Below are 12,973 nucleotides of genomic sequence, written 5' to 3'. Positions count from 1 at the left end.
GAAATTACCTGGACTAAGTTTCTTCATTTGAAGCAATCATAACCCAACCAAAGAGCTTTTATGATTGTAAGATAATAGCAATAGAAAAGAGATTGTTGACTTCTAGCAGTGGACAAGGACAATAAAATATATTACTCCATAGAAAAATAATTTTACTAAGTTTAGGTTTGATTACATGTTTGAGGTGGTATAGGGTAGACATTGAAAAGGCAATTACAAGGATATTGAAGACTTGTGAATTTAAAGGATTCTTTATAATGCCTAGGGCTAAGGAAAGTCATGCATGCTTATTGGGGTAGGTTTTTCTCTAGTTGCAGTTGTTATCAAAACAACAGAGTAGCTTCTCTGAATCTGTGTACTGTTATTTAAAATTGCAATATAAGGAAACATTGTCTCCCCTCTGCACTACCATCCGCCCAGTCACCTGGTAGTCATCCTTGATATGTGGGAAGGGAGTGTGAGTCACCCTCACACTCCCTTCCCACATATACTCAATAACAAAAACCTTTTGATTTTCCCTCCTTCAGTTTTCAATTCTGACACCTTTGTTCCATCCCCTTGCCTCTGTCTTAGTTTGGACCTTCAACATTTCTTGATTGAAACCAAAACCAGATGTTTCACCTCTGTATCTCCAGTCCTAGCACAGTACACACAGTAGGATCTCGAGAAAAATAAATCGCTAAATGAATTACTTCCCACAAATAATAGGCCCTGCTCTAGGATGGGAATGGGACTCAGAAAATCTGTCTTTGTGGATTCAGGCTCATGTACATGAACTTGCAGATGAACAGTTGGTTGATCTCAAAAGCTCACTTGCTTGGGTGATGTGTGCAATGTTTAGGCTGTATTCTAGCCCACAATTGACCATCAGAGGCACACACAGAGGAAACCAGAAATGATAAGACATTTTCCAAATTCCAAATTAGTATCAGCTTTACTTCATGTACATCAGAGGGTAAATGTTTTAAAGCGGTTGAAGAATGAAGTCACTTTGGGTCAAGGGTGTGTGGTAGATTGTTGTGGTAATGGCCTCCAATTTGTTCATGGCTTTCTTGTACCCATGTCCTGGGGCAGTCCCCTCTTACAATGACTCTGAGCTTGACCATGTGACTTGCTTTGGCTGCTGGTATAATAGCAAATGTGGGACAGTCAGAGATGTGAAAAGTGCTTGCACAATGGAGCTTGCCCTCTTTTGTTGCGCATGAGGCTGCAGCTACTACCACTATGTGAAGAAACTTTGCTAGTCTGTTGGATGATGAGAGACATGTGGCTCAGCCACCCTCATCACTTCAGACAACTGCAGACACATGAGTGAGGCCATCCTAGACCATCCAGCTCTCACCTGACCAGTGAGCTGATCAAAGATGCACAAGGAAACCGAGCCAAAAGCAGACAGTCCTGACACAGATCAGCAGCTGACCAAAGACTTGTCAACAGTAATAAAGGGCTATTATTTGAAGCCATCAATGTTTGGGTGGTGTGTTATGCAGCAAAAGCTAACCAATGCAAACTGACAACTGTCTTCTCCATTCCAGCTATTTAGAACACTGTTTGGGAGACTAGATGTTTCACTGGAAGTCCCCAACTAGATGAATCCTAGGTAGGGGGTGGGGTGGGGGAAAAATTGTTTAAAAAAAGCCATTGATTTCAACCTAGGGATGTTTGACATTTTTGGTCCTTAGGTGTAGCTGACTCATTTGAAGAGGATAGTAGGAAACAGAATGATGGTGAGCAGTGAGTTTATATGATGGTGCAGTGGGGGGAGGGGGTGGGGTGGAGTATGCTGGGATTGGGACTCAGGAATACTAAACTGAAGGAAGAGCTAAGGAGCATGGTGCCGGGGTGGAGAGAACCTGCAGCTGGAGCCACCTCTCAAACTTAACCCTCTAAACCTTTTCTGAAGGTCATGGGTGCTTCGTGGTTTGCAGGGTCATCTCTTGCAAAAAAAAAAAAAAAAAGTTGAGAATTTATTCTGAGTAATGTTCTGAGGTTGTTAAGAAGTAATACAGAAGCACCTATTACTTTTAATTTTTGCCTTTTGACGTCAAAACACAAGTTTTATCTCATTCATTTGTTTAACAAATATTTACTTATTTCCTATAGGTATCAAGTACTGTGATTTGTGAAAGAAATACAAAGTCTCTTTCCTCAGAGTGCTTTCAGTCCAGAAGTGCCGACAGACAAGTGAGCAGAGCAGATGTTTACAGTAGGGTGGGCAATATGATAAAGGCAAAAATACTCTGCTTGGGACACAGAGGGGGAGAACCTAGCTCATTCTACGGGTGAGGGTAGAGGGAGGGCTGGTTTGCCAGGAATAGGAGCTCTGAGGCTTCTCATAATGTAGTAGTTCCTATATGTATTCAATAGAGCATGATGACTTGAGAAATATTGAGGTACAAGTCCCCTCTTTACCTTCAACCTTATCTCTCACACTTGCTTTCTATTGAGTCCAAACGTATTCTTGATGGAGGAGGCCCAGGTATTCCAAAATCAAGGCAGCCAGGCACCAGCCTGAGGACCAGCCTGATGAGGTTGCATCTTCACCTGATGGCCAGAAGAACAAGGGCTTCCACAACTTGGCTATTTGGCCACATGCTGGGTGGGCCCTGTGACTGTTTCTATTTTTACTCTTGTATATTTAGTTTTATGGCTGAGTTTCAAAAAGACTTGCCACGTGTCTTACTGTTGATGTGTGAAGGGTTTATAAGCAGGTGCAGATATTACCTCGTAAAAAGAGACGTACATTTAAAGAAGTTTAGAGAAAGTCCTTTGTTAAAGCTGTCCAGCTTTGCGACCCTCTCGCTAAGTGTGGGGAATTTACCAACTTAATGACGCTTAGCACAGCCTTTCCCATTTAGAAAGCTGAAAAACGCTAGATAACTTTTTCAATTTTATCAGCTGGGGGGCGGGCACCTAGGGTTGGCCAATCAGATGCATCCATTGAGGATAATGCCCATGGAACTACTGATGTGAAGGACCAGTGACCTAGAGAATTCCCTTGCCCAGCTGAGGACATTTCCTATGGCTTTGGTCAGCAGCGTGAGAGACACTGCTCTGTGGCTGATGCTGGACTGTGCTTCTGCTGTGTGGCCTCCCTTTGTTCCTGTTGTGTTTCCAAGCCTGGGTCTCTAGCCCTCCAGGCAATTCTAAGAGCTGCCCAATATCCTTCAGTAATTTTTTTTTTCCCTAAACAAGGCAGTTACTCACAACTAAAGGACACTGATATGCTTCATTATTGTAATTTTAAAAGAGAGATTGGGGAGGAGACTTCACAGAGCAGGCTGGCTAATTGTATTTGTTGAGGCTTGGTTGCTGAGAATAGAATCCACCCTAGCCAGTTTTAGCAGGAAGGGATTTAAGGCAGGGGATTAAGAGAGTTGAAGAAATAGATCTAGGTTGAGCTTTATGAAAACCCCCCCAGTTCTTTACTTATTTATTGGTTATTGTTCACTGTCTATCTCTTCTATTAGAATGTAAACTCCCTTGAAGGCAGCAATCTTTGTTTTATTCCCTTATGTACTTCAAGGCACCAAAACAGAGTCTGGCATATTGTAGGTACTCAGTAGTACTTTAATCATAATGATAATACAAGGTACATAGGGAGAACTTTTGAAAGAGAGAAACCAGAAAAAAAGGCTTTTAGCCCATCCCCAAAGAGACCATAAGTTGTGGGTGACTTTTCTGAGTTGGGAGATAGTTGGACCTTCTTGTCCACTAAAAAGAGCTATTTTTTTCCCCAAAAGGATGAATCAATATATTTATGTTTAATGGGTATAATTTAGGCCATCTCTCATGTAGAGGGTGACATGAGTAATGTATCCTGGTTTCTGTTAATTGAAAGTTTTGATTAAGGGTTTTATAAATAGAGTAAATTCCAGAATTATGGAATTTGAGATAAGGCTGGGTTGACATAAAAACTGGAATAATTTGGGCTAGATAAGCCTCAGTAATATACCAAAATTTATCTAGATGATGAATTTCTTATAGATTCTGGGGAAGAGTTTGATAGGTTTTACAAGGTAGAGAAATCAGAGGAGGGTGGATTCTGTTCCCTCCCTCCCTCCTTCCCTCCCTCCCTTTCTCCCTCCCTCGCTCCCTCCTTCCCTCCCTCCCTCCGTCCCTTCCTTCCTCCTTCTCTCCTCCACCTCTCTGTCTTTTTAAAATTTTTAGTCCTATCCTTTTTCTATACTTAAAAAGCCACATATGATAGTAGACCAAGATATCTCAAAATTCAATTAAATTCATTCATGAAAAATCCCATTAAAAGAACATTAAAAATATCTACTCTAATTCAATAGGAGCCAGGGAACTTGGAACAAGTCTGACATTTCTGTTTTTAATCACTAAATTTTTATTGATAGACTTTACAACAATAATCCCTTATTTAGATAACCACATTTATACTCCCAATAAATTCCACACCACTGTCAGTTCTTCCCCATGTCCAAATAAAAAGAAAAACAAAATTCCTTGAAGTTCTCATCAATTTCACAGGACATTGCTGAAACAAATGCTAGAGCCAGAATAGTTATAAAAATTAACTGCATATTTAATTAATTGTGCCCAAGTTAGTAAGTTGTCTGCTTAAAATGCAGCTTTAGTTTAAAAATAGACTATTCTTACTTGTCAGTAATGCAGGCTCAGAAAGATGGATCTTCTTGTGTAGGCAAAACAGTTTATCATAGCTAGCTAGCTGGCTGAGGTCTGCTGGCCAACTGAGCCCTGGGATTCTGATCAAGCAGGAAGGCCTCCTCTTCCCAAAGACCTAATCACTTGATGCTAACAAAGCAAAAAAAAAAATGTAGGCAAACTTGCAAACCCTTGAGAATCAGAATTACAATAGAGGACTTCCCTGTTGGCGCAGTGGTTGGGGGTCCGCCTGCCGATGCAGGGGACATGGATTTGTGCCCCGGTCTGGGAGGATCCCACATGCCGCAGAGCGGCTGGGCCCATGAGCCATGGCCACTGAGCCTGCGCGTCCGGAGCCTGTGCTCCACAACGGGAGGGGCCACAGCAGTGAGAGGCCCGCGTACCGCCAAAACAAACAAACAAACAAACAAAAAAACAGAATTACAATAGATATTAGAGTCTACCAAGATATTAAAGGAACGCTGGGTTTCGATTCAGATTTACTGATTCCAACAAAGTTGTTTTCAAGTTTGTAGATGGTTCATCATTTCACTCTCTTGACCATTTCGCTGCTTGTTTGCAAACTCTTTTGAGGCAGAGATTGAAATCACTGTACTTTTTACGAACTGTTGACAATTCTTGTAAAACCTTTTTCTCCCAAGACAAATTCTAAAATTTATTGGCTAAAGGGATATTTGGATGTCATCAATGATCTATCAAATCCCGACCTCAGGATCATCTTCTTTATTATTTGGGAGAGAAATTTCCATTTAAGCATGTATCTTCCTTAATTTCTTTTTTTTAAAAATCGAGATATAATTGATTGACAATATTAAATTAGTTTCATGTGTACAACATAATAATTTGATATTTGTATTGATATATATTGCAAAATGATCACCACAATGTCTAGTTAACATCAGTCACCACACAGTTACAAATATTTTTTCTTGTGATGAGAACTTTTAAGATCTACTTGCTTAGCAACTTTCAAATATACAATACAGTATTATTAACCATAGTCATTATGCTGTATGTTACATCCCCAGGGCTTATGTATTTTATAGATAGAAGTCTATACCTTTTGACCCATTTCATCCATTTTGCCTACTCCCCAACCATCTCTGGCAACCACCAATCTGTTCTCTGAATCTATGAGTTCAGTTTGTTTGTTTAGATTTCACATATAAGTGAGATCATATGGTATTTGTCTTTCTCAATGTGACTTATTTCACTTAGCGTAATGCCCTCAGGGTCCATCCATATGGTTGCAAATGGCAGAGTTTCCTTCTCTTTTACGGATGAGAAAAAAAAAAGGATGAACAACATTCCATTATGTGTATACATGTAGTGTGTATTTGTGTGTGTGTGTTTATTTGTGTGTGTGTATATATTCATCCATCCAGTGATGGACACTTATGTTGTTTCTGTGTCTTGGCTATTGTAAATAATGCTGCAATGAACGTGGAGGTGCAGAAATCTTTTTGAGTTAGGGGTTTTGGTTTCTTTGAATAAATATCCTTAATTTCCTTTTGTCTTACCTCTTATTAATTACTCTGAAACACTCCCTCCCTTTTCTGCATATTGGTGTATTTCAAATTCACAATAGCATTGTACTTGAGATACCATGTGCATAAATACTTACTTGAATCAAATAAGACTTTAAGTGCACCTGGGGAGATTATTGTTAGTGGAATATTTAGTATCACTCACTTGTGAGCGTCTACTCTGTTCAGAGTACCCTGTGGGATTCAGCAAAGCCTGCTTTTCTTTTTGTTAAACAATAGAAAGAACCAGCATCTTATTTGTCTTTTTGGAAGTTGGCTATTTTCACATACTTGGTTTTATTACGTATCTACTAAATGAACTAGACTGGGCTATATAATACACTTAATTTCCATCTTAAGACTTCATTCTGCCTGGTAGAGAAAATGTCTTCTTTGTAAATTCAGGGTGAAGTCTGTCAAATCAGGATGATTATCAGTTAATTCAAGGTTTATCATTTTTTGCCTCTTATATTTGAACTCCTGGTTGGTCTTGTGTGGTCTCCAGCTGCATCCAGTACTGTGTCCTTCCTGTCCAGCTGGGCAGCCCTAGCAGGTCTGCTGTCTAGTGTCTGCACAGAAAACACTTTATCACTAGGTGAGGCTGCCTCAAGACTTTTGTCCTAGACACCCCATGCAGGTATTTGTACTCATGGCTCCAGCCTCACCCTGGGGTGTGATAGAACTCGAGGCCTAGCTGCTTTCCTGGGCCCACATGATATGAAGCACTGGTCTTCCCTGCCTTTGTCTTCAACAGGGGACATTCTGTTGCTTCATTCCCCACCCCTGGAATCAGCCTAGGAGTGATGGGGCAGGGATTAGGACCCCTTCTCAGACCTACTGGAGTCTTGCATGTTCCCCATCTCCCTACTTCCCCCAGCCTGCCTCTCTTTCTTCTGCCTCTCTGGCCTTCTTATCAAGCATGTACTCTCTAAATTTTTCTGTTTTAAACCTGGGATGCGGCTTTAAAACTTTGATTCCTTTATTCTAGGATTCCCTGAGGCAACGGCCATTACCTGGTCTAGTTGCAAGAAGAAAAGGTTGAAGGGCAAAAGTTTCAGAAAGCCTGTCCTGTTCATATCAAAATGTTTCCCCGCTCTACTGGGTTTTCTTAAGGCCCATCAAACCTACTCACTATTTTTATATCTCCAATTTAGTTTTCAACATTTTCTTTCTATGTCTCTCTGTTTTACAAGGTCCGAATATCTGAAAGGTCTAAAGTTTTGCCTGTGGGTCTGTTTTGTGACACTTGCCACAGTTTGTGTAGGGATTGCCAATTACTAGTTTCCTTTCTAAATAACCCAATAATCTGAGCTAATAATCCTACCACTCCCTTCTTCAAGCCCAGGAATCATTTCTGGAGAACAGGATTGCTGTAAATATTAGTGGAAATTATAGCCATTAATGCAGTTTTCCCAGTTAGTGTGAAATATTAGCCAGCATAGTTCTAATGACAGAACTCAATCTTGCTTGGTTATGGTTACAGGAAAGAAAATCTGAAGATGGGTCACTCATGAATGAGAAGAGGTTGGATTGTAGCGCTCAGGAAGGGGGTGGCAGCATGTAGAGGTTGGGTGCGTTGACAGGGAGACTGGGAGTGGGGCTTTGTTTGTGCTGCTTTTTAGAATGCTCAGTAAATTTTGTGTAGGATTTTTCCTTGGCTCTGAATTTTCTTTGATCATCATCATGGACACTAGCATTTGCCTCATTAAGGCATGTAGTGCTGTGGTAGACAAAACTCTCTACCTGGACCCCATCCATTCACCTGGAATTTATTATTATGTACCTAGGTGAATGTTCAGGTATAGGCCGTGCAGGTAACAAAATACAAGCAATAGACTAAGGCACAAGTGGAGGGTTAACTGACCCATATCCCTCAGATTTTCTTCAGACAGACTGAATTAAGTGATAAGGTTGTGGTAGGGTCAGAATTCAGTGGCTTGAAATCATCAAGAAAGGTCCACAGAATGATTCAGGGTTCGGCTACTCCAGAGAGTGGTTTTAACAAGGAGCAGCTAATAGAGTCACACAGTTCTAACTGGATGAACATCTGGTCCTAAGAAATGCCCCATGTTGGGGTTCTCCCTCCTTCCACACTCGCATAGCCGACATTTGGATTTCATCATGTGTCCCACATTGGAGGCCTCATTTAATTTTGTCTTTGGGCTGGTATCACTTTCCCACTCCAAGCCATTGGCAGGTGGCATTGTGTGCCTTTCCTCCTCTGTCAGAAGTTGAAGAGTCACACATCAACCTGGAGAGAAAAATCAGATCATCAGCATAATCACAGAAAGTACTCCTCTGCCCAGCTCCCCTCCAATTTTGAGTCTCCCCAGGGGTGTCTTACATGTGCTGCAAACCTGACCACCAGGAGACCACCTCTGTTTTCCTCGCCTGGCTGAGCTCGCACAGGGAATACCTCTGGTTGCTGATAATAGCCAAACCCACCAACTGTGTGGCAGGGGCTTCTGTCAGTGCTGAGAGCTCCCAGAGCTGCTGTTGCCACCTCGTACACTCTGCCCGCCCATTTGCTCCAGATCTGAGCCCTGGCCCTGGAGCTCCTACTGGAATCCTTGAGAAATCAGGTGGCCACCCCCTTTTCCTCTCTGATACTGAGTATTGTGCTTGCACTGATGTGTCTTACTGTCGGGATGCATCTTTTCCCAGGAGGTTCCACCCCCTCCGCCAAATTTCTGAACGTTCCCCAACATAACCAGATCCTTAAACTCAAGCTGGAAACTTTGAAAATCTAAACACTTGACAGTCATAGAATCCTGTTTCCATATTTTTTTAAATTTAAGAAATTCCCAGAAGCACTTTTCTGATCATGTTTCCCAAAGGGATCTCACCTGCTTATTCCTTAAGCCTACCCTCCAAGCCTTTCCTCAACCCTGAGGGACTTACTGGACTCCAAGAGTTGCCTTGTTACTCCAAGCTCACCAAGATGCTGCCTGGTGAGCTTATGATAGGTCTGCTTTAGTCTTCCTTATGTGTCAGTGGGGTTAATTTCACTGACTACCTTACAGGTAGGGTGTGGTTGGAGAGCTAGTTTGGAATTAGAGTGCCTGGGTTTGAATCCTGTCTCTACAAGTTATTAGCTTTTTTTAGGTAGCTCACTCAACCCGTCTAAGTCTCGGAGTTCTCACCTGTAAAATGAGTTAATGGTATAATGATAACCTCATGGGTTATTGTAAATATTCACTGAGGCAACATATGCAAAACACATTGCACAGTGCTGGGTACATTATAAATATACATAAATGTTAAGTTATAATTATAAATGTAATTTATAATTATAAATAAAATTTATAATTATAAATAAATGATTATGATACTGGATATGATTCGGGTTGCTGTTCAGAAAATTATGATCCTTGTGTTCTGCTGACTGCTAATTTCTTTTTTATTATTGCATTCTTAAATTATGAGGTGATTTAGGAGGAAAAAACATAGCCTCTCTGCAGAGGAGTGAAAACTTACAAATCTAGAGTAAAAAAAAAACAGTTTAATTTTTTTGAACCTCTTCAATAACCGTCTCTTGTGTGCGTAATGTAATTACCAGTGGAAAAATGAATAAAAGCTAAAACCTTATAAATTACATTTTCATTGAATTTCTTTGCTTATTTTCTAAGGGGATAAGATTTTGAATTTTGGAACATTTTTTTGCCACTTTATTTTTTATGCACTAAGACATGACATAGTATGCATTTTAATGTATTCATTCATGTCCAGTTTCAACAAAACTGGGTGGGAATTAGTACCCCATAATTCATGTGCTAGGTTGTCTTATTACAACATTTTATTATAAAATGTTTTTTTTAATATTTATATTGTTAATTAAATGACAATGAATCCTCATAAATTCTGAGCAGAAAGTTATTTCCATTAGTCCCTGCTCATACTTCTTATTAGCCAATCAGAATATTTGATTTCTCCTTCTAACACATTCAGATGTTTGATGGTAAAGCTTGCTGATGATGCCGGTTCCTTTCTATACCTCTGGAGTCTCTGAAAGAAGAAAGCTCTCAAAGTAGTTTACAACCATATTGAGGTTATTACAAGGTGGTCATTTTCTTAGGGCATTTTTAGAGTGCTCTGTGATTATTAAAACCAACCAACAAACAAACCAACTCCTTTTGAGCTTTAGTTTCCAAGGTGTTTTCTATACTAGGGATGGAAATATATGGTAACTATAAAAACATCAGTCATATCCTGATATAAGGATTTCTGCCCCCCTCCACACACACGTGCACTTGTAGTAACTACAGCTGTTGTGATTGGACATTAAATGATGATGCGGTTACCACCCAGGCAGCAGCAAAAGGTAGGGAGCCAAGAAAGCCCAGGAGAATGGTCTAGACTTGCACTGTCCAGTAACGTAAGCAGTAGCCATACATGTGGCTACTAAGTACTTGAAATGTCGCTAGTGAGACTGAAGAAACAAACTGAAAAATTTTTTACTTTTAATTACTTAAGATTTAAATTTAAATAGCCAGTGAATTTTAAAAAATCAGTTTTTCGGCCACACTAATTACATTTCTGGGTTTTTGGTTCTGTTTTTCCGAATCACACAGCTTGCGGGATCTTATTGCACTGACCAGGGATTGAACCCGGGCCACAGCAGTGAAAGAGCTGAGTCCTAAGCACTGGACCACCAGGGAATTCCCAACACTAGTTACATTTCAATTGCTCAGTAGTCACATGTGGCAAGTGGCCCTCAGACTGAGCAGTGCAGGTATAGAAGATACCCATCATCCCAGAAAGTTCTATTGGGTAGCAGTAATCTTCGGAGTCAAGGGGGATGGTGAGAAGATGTAGGAGTCTTTCTTCTTTTTGTTTTAACTTATCATATGTCCAGGCACTCTCAACACTATAGAAATGCAAAGTTCAGATGGAGGGAGAGGGAACTGATAATGTAAAACTTACAAAGGAGCTTTGTGGTGGACAGAGCTGTAGCCAACATGCTGGGAGCAGAAGCTGAGGAGGGTTCTACTGCAAGAGAGCTGCTACACCTTTCAGGTGTCTGGATGTGCTGACTGTCAGAATCAATTTAGTGAAAGACTACAGTGGTAGTGGAGTTGAAGACAAATGTTGAAAATAACAGCCAGAGGTGTAAACCTTTCATCTTTTTCTCCCACACTACTCTCTTGTATGTGAAGAACAATCCTGGAACCCAAACATCATCTTATTTACATTTCTTCTTAAACTTTAATGTGCATGTGAATCACCCAGGCATCTGTTTAAAATGCAGATTCTTATTCAGTAGGTCTGTAATGCAGCCTGCTCTTCTACATTTCTGACAAGCAACTAGATAATGCAAATGGTCAAGGACCACACTTAGGGTTGCAGAGATCCAGAATGTCTAGAAAATATTTGCACTTCAGACCTTCTGTATGAACACTGTCCTAATTGCTGGTTTAAAAGTAGAAGGTCACACCTCTCCAGAAATCAATATGCCTTCAGTTTTTTGTTTGTTTGTTTTGTTTTGTTTTGTTTTTTGTTTTTTTTTTTGCGGTACGCGGGCCTCTCACTGCTGTGGCCTCTCCCGTTGCGGAGCACAGGCTCACGGACGCGCAGGCTCAGCGGCCATGGCTCACGGGCCCAGCTGCTCCGTGGCATGTGGGATCTTCCCAGAGCGGGGCACGAACCCATGTCCCCTGCATCGGCAGGCGGACTTTCAACCACTGCGCCACCAGGGAAGCCCTGTGCCTTTAGTTTTAAAATGACTAGGGAAGTTAGGGTGGGAGTAGGGGGTGGAGGGAGTCTGTTGTTTTTGGAGAAATCAGGCTCATTACCTGGAATAAATATGTTCCAATGTTTTCATAGAGAAGTATGGAATATTTAAAATTTGAGGAGCACCGACCTACAAAAAAATTCAAATTTCTTACATAAGTAAAAATCAAGTTACATGTTTTGTTTTAGTACTGTGATTATTTTTGTAACACTAAGCCTTTGAACAGAAGGCAGTTTCTATCTGATACTATGATTTAGAGTTAGTTGAAGAAGGAATCGATTTTAAGTAGAGGCCAGCTATTGATCAGAAAGGAGAATGGGAAACTGGAACATTTCTCAAATACGGAAAAATTCAGAATTAAAGGCAGAGGAATTGCTATTTGGAAAAATGCAATCAGGAGTTTTCATAATATCTAGATGCACTATAGGGCTTCTCTACTTCTGATAAAGATGGAGGGGCTGGGAATAGCTAAGGAGCAGAGGATACAAAAGGAATGAGGTATCTATCTCTGTTCCTTGGTTAAGACTTGGATGACAAGCAGGATTGGCTGAGCAAGTGTAGCTGCTTGAAAGGACCGTTGGGCTGCCCTGAGTCTAAAGCATCATTGTGCGTATATGCCAGGAGGATTTAGACCCAAAACTAAAGACCCAGCTTTGTTACTTCTGCTCATATTGATGTAGGAGATAGATGGGCCCCAGGCTGAGCAGCTGGAGTTTGTCCCCTGTGGACAGATACTCCATAATAGAGGGATAATTGGAGAGGATGAGCCCTGCCCAGATAAAAGATAGAGACCACATATTTCTCATTCTCGAAGTCAAGGAGAACTTCCCGAATATAAAGCTCCTTGAAGGTCAAAAAGGGAGGGGGCGCCACCCCATAGTAGGTGATGTCAACCTACCCATAGGCCTTTTTGCTGGAATCCATCTTTTTTTTTTTTTTTTTAACATCTTTATTGGGGTATAATTGCTTTACAATGGTGTGTTAGTTTCTGCTTTATAATAGAGTGAGTCAGTTATACATATATATATGTTCCCATATCTCTTCCCTCTTTGTCTCCCTCCCTCCC

Source organism: Lipotes vexillifer, unplaced genomic scaffold (genome assembly GCF_000442215.2).
Source record: "Lipotes vexillifer unplaced genomic scaffold, Lipotes_vexillifer_v1.1 scaffold645, whole genome shotgun sequence".
In the NCBI taxonomy this organism is placed as follows: domain Eukaryota; kingdom Metazoa; phylum Chordata; class Mammalia; order Artiodactyla; family Lipotidae; genus Lipotes; species Lipotes vexillifer.
The sequence above is the reverse complement of the archived record's forward strand: the minus strand, read 5'-3'. Positions refer to the sequence as shown.